Source organism: Chiloscyllium plagiosum, chromosome 28 (genome assembly GCF_004010195.1).
Source record: "Chiloscyllium plagiosum isolate BGI_BamShark_2017 chromosome 28, ASM401019v2, whole genome shotgun sequence".
NCBI classification, from domain to species: domain Eukaryota; kingdom Metazoa; phylum Chordata; class Chondrichthyes; order Orectolobiformes; family Hemiscylliidae; genus Chiloscyllium; species Chiloscyllium plagiosum.
In genome coordinates, this window is record NC_057737.1 from 37,731,326 (window position 1) to 37,736,026 (window position 4,701).

The window sequence follows — 4,701 nt, forward strand, 5'->3', positions numbered from 1 at the left end:
ATAAACCAATTGTAATACGTCAATACTTGACCATGAACAAACTTGCCATACCGGAGCACCAGTTTCAGGTAAACACAATGTATTGGACGTATATCCGTCAATCACAAGCTTTACTGCTTGTTTTATTCTGAGGCACTTTCTCCACTTAATAACAGAAGTCACAGGTTTGGAGAAGGCTATTGAAGTAGTCTTCGTAAGTTGCAGCAGTGCATCAATACATAAATGTTTAAAATGGTGAATGTGGTGCGAATTAAGTGAGCTCCTTGTCAAGCTTCATGCATTGTTGGAGTTGTATTCATCCAGGCATATTCTTTTGAATATTCAATTATATACCTAATTTGTTCCTTACTGATGAAAAAACCTTAAGGAAATAAGCAGGTAATTCATAATTCAATCACCATCGAATACCAAATTATCTGACCTATTCTTGTCACCACAGTATTTAGGTGGCTGGTTCAGTAAAGTTTTCTTCAATATTGAACTCTAGGATGTTGATAACAAGGATTCAACATTAATGGGAGGCACGGTGGCACAGTGGTTAGCACTGCTGCCTCACAGTGCCAGAGACCCGGGTTCAATTCCCGCCTCAGGCGACTGACTGTGTGGAGTTTGCATGTTCTCCCTGTGTCTGCGTGGGTTTCCTCCAGGTGCTCCGGTTTCCTCCCACAGTCACAAAGATGTGCAGGTCAGGTGAATTGGCCATGCTAAATTGCCCGTAGTGTTAGGTAAGGGGTAAATGTAGGGATATGGGTGGGTTGTGCTTCGGCGGGGTGGTGTGGACTTGTTGGGCCGAAGGGCCTGTTTCCACACTGTAAGTAATCTAATCTAATCTGAATGAGAAAGGATGGTAGTTGGACTCTCTCTCTCTAGTCAGAGACAATCATTGCCAAGTATAAATGTGCCACAAATGGTACGTGCTAATTATCATTAAGTGTTTGTTATCCAGGTCTTTCTGCATGCAACTTTGGGTTGGTTCATTATCTGAGGAATTGCAAATGGTATTGAATATTGTGAAATCATCAACAATTTTTTTTTGAGACTCCCTGATGGAGCGATAGCCAATGATGGAATGCTCCCTGGACAAACTCTGACAGTGTGCATGAACAAAATTTTGGTCACAGAAGTAGGTTTTAAGGAATATCATAAAATGATGAGACAAAGATTCAGGGAAGAATTTTAGAGTTTAATTCCAAGGCAGCTGAAAGCACCGCTGTCAATGTTGAAGTGCTTAATGGAGGTTTTCCTCGGGGCTTTTATTATAATGCAAAAAGCATGTTGGCTAAGGCTAGAAATGGAGCAAATAATTTTCCCAAGTATTTGTTTACAGACTTACATATTACATACAACTTCTAATCCCAAAATCACAGTTTTGGTCTATGAACATGCAATGGCTATTTAATGAATTCATTTCTTTCAGTATACATTTTTGTGCTGCAAAAGCGTTACGACACATGGTAAACCCCTCTGCTAATTTAAAACGAGCAACACAAAAAAGATTTATCCCATGCAGTAATCAGTGAAAATTCGAGAGGTCAAAAACTATTTAAAGTAAAAATTAACAACTTTATTTCTAATTAACAACTACATACAATGCCTTCCTCTAACCTATCTATTACCTTTCCTTCTACAATATTAGTCTGATAAAAGCCCGATTAAGATTTACAAAACAAAACTTCTTATCTCAAAACCAGGCAGCTTTCAGTTTTCTCTGTAATCCTGTCTTCTTTTCGTCTTCTATGGGATTCTGCTTCACAGGTTACTGATCGATAAAGAGAGCTATTTTTTGGGCAGTCTTTTTACAAGCTGGTGGCTTGGCAGCTATAGAGTCATAGAGATATACACCACGGAAACAGACCCTTTGGTCCAACTCATCTATGCCGCCCAGATATCCTAACCTAATCTTGTCCCATTTGCCAGCACTTGGCTCATATCCCTCGAAATCCTTTCTGTTCATATACCCATCTGGATGGCTTTTAAATGCTGTAATTGTACCAGCCTCGACCACTTACTCTGGCAGCTCCTTCCATACATGCACCATCCTCTGCGTGAAAAGCTCCCCCGAGGTCCCTTTTATCTCTTTCCCCTCTCACCCTAAACCTGTGCTCTCTAGTTCTGGACTCCCCCACCCCAGGGAAAGACATTTTATGTTTATCCGTATCCATGCCCCTCATGATTTTATAAACCTATATAAGGTCACCCCTCAGCCTCCAACTCTCCAGGGAAAACAGCCCAGCCTATTCAGCCTCTCCCTATAGCTCAAATCCTCCAACATTCTTATAAATCTTTTCTGAACCCTTTCAAGTTTCACAACATCATTCCGATAGGAAGGAGACCAGAATTGCATGCAATATTCCAAAAGCAGCCTAATGTCCTGCACAGCCACAACATGACCTCACAACCACTATACTCAATACTCTGACCAATAAACAAAAGCATATTAAACACCTTCTTCACTATCCTATCTACCTGTGACTCTACTTTCAAGGAACTATGAACCTGCACTCCAAGGTCTCTTTGTTCAGCAACACTCCCGAGGGACCTTACCATTAAGTGTAGAAGTCCTGATCTGATTTGCTTTCCAAAGTGCAGTACCTTACATCTAAGCTGCAGTGGCAGCTGGAGCACAGGAGCTCATCAACCCCCGGAGCTGGGGGAAGGTCCAAGCTCCATGAAGCAAGGGGCCCAGCTGGAAGCTGGATTTGCTCAAGGCTTGTATCTATTAACTTGTTTAAATGGTACCTACTGTTTGGGGGTGTAGTTTACATTAAAACTGGAGGATCATGTCAGAGTGCTTGTTTACATTGAGCTGTTGTAGTTGGTAAAATACACTCCCTGGAGGAGGGGCGAACTAGCCATTTGGATACAGAACTGGTTTGAAGGTAGAAGACAGAGGGTAGTGGTGGGTTGCTTTTCAGACTGGAAGCCTGTGACCAGTGGTGTGCTGAGTCCAAGGATTGGTGCGGAGTCCATTACTTTTCGTCATTTATATAAATGATTTGGATGTGAACTTAAGAGGCATTGTTAGTAGATTTTCATATGACACCAAAATCAGAGGTGTACTGGACAGCGAAGAAGATTACCTCAGATTACAATGGGATCTTGATCAGATGGGCCAATGGGCTGAGGAGTGGCAGATGGAGTCTATAATCCTCTCAACTGTTCAATTTTCCCCAGTCTTAAACCCCCAAAGCATCATTGGCTTTTAAGATTGTTAATATACTAAATCCAAACTGGATTGGTGTTTGGTATTTGTTTTGGGGTATATTTAAATTGATTAGCCAAATTCAAATCTGTTTTTGTCTCCAGGCAACTACCTACCCTAGCTACCTCAGTAGTTGAACCACACATTTAAATTGTATCATATTGAGAACACTTGGTGCTGTCACTGCCAGCTCTCCACTCTCTTAAAGGTACAGTACACCCACATCTTCATAATAGAAGCCAGCACTTTGTGAATATTGCAATATTCAGAGGATAGACAGTTATAAGGATTTGCTACATTTGACTGTTCTATAATATTAGTTATATTCAATAGTGCCTTAGAACAAAACAAGACTTATTGAAAGTTTATCAATAGGTAGCCCAAAGCAGTTCAGGGTCACTGAACTTGGAATACATGGGTTGTCTTGTTTGAATGGAGAGTGGGAGATGACATGATTAGAGGTCTTGACAGTGTAGATGTGAAGACAATGTTTCCTCTTAAGGGGGAATCTAGAACTAGGCATCACCATTTTAAAAAGGGGTCACATATTTAAATCAGATGAGGCACCTTTTCCTCACAAATGGTCATAAGTCTTTGGAATTCTCTCTTCCTCACAGAGCAGTGGAAGCAGATTATTTGAATATTTTTTATTGCTAAGATGCATAGACTTTTGGGAAGCAAGGCAGTGAAAGGTTATTGAAGTTGGTGGGAATGTGGATTTGAGGTTATAATCCAATTGGCCATGATTTTATTGAATGGCTGAGCAGATTGGAGGCACTGGCTGGCATACTTCGGCTTCTTTTCCATATGTTCATATTTTTTGTATAGATAGTTAGAGAAGAATGCTCGATTTAAAAAAAACATTTAGCGAGACTGTTGAAAAGGAATCTAAACTACATTGAGTTTGTATATTTGCAGACTTGGTGAGAAGTCAAGAGCAATTGGATATTTCTAACAGTCAGATTTAAGCCAGAAATTCTAGGAGTTGTTAGGCAGCTAAATGCTAATGTCAGGACTCCTGAAAAGTCCCAGGAGCTGTGGGGTTTCAGAAGAAGTCATGCGCGACTAATGGCTCAGTGTAGTTATGGAAGGCTGGAAGAAGCCCACAAGCTGTACTTGCTTTATGCAACTGAACAAATTTAAGCTCAGGAACAGTAATAGGTGGTGAAGCTTGTTAAAAGTTGGAATTAGACAATAGACAATCGGTGCAGGAGTAGGCCATTCTGCCCTTCGAGCCTGCACCACCATTCAATATGATCATGGCTGATCATCCTTAATCAGTATCCTGTTCCTGCCTTATCCCCATAACCCTTGATTCCACAATCCTTGAGAGCTCTATCCAAGTCTTTCTTAAATGAATCCAGAGACTGGGCCTCCACTACCCTCTGGGGCAGAGCATTCCACACAGCCACCACTCTCTGGGTGAAGAAGTTTCTCCTCATCTCTGTCCTAAATGGTCTACCCCGTATTTTTCCTCTGGTTCGACACTCACCCATCAG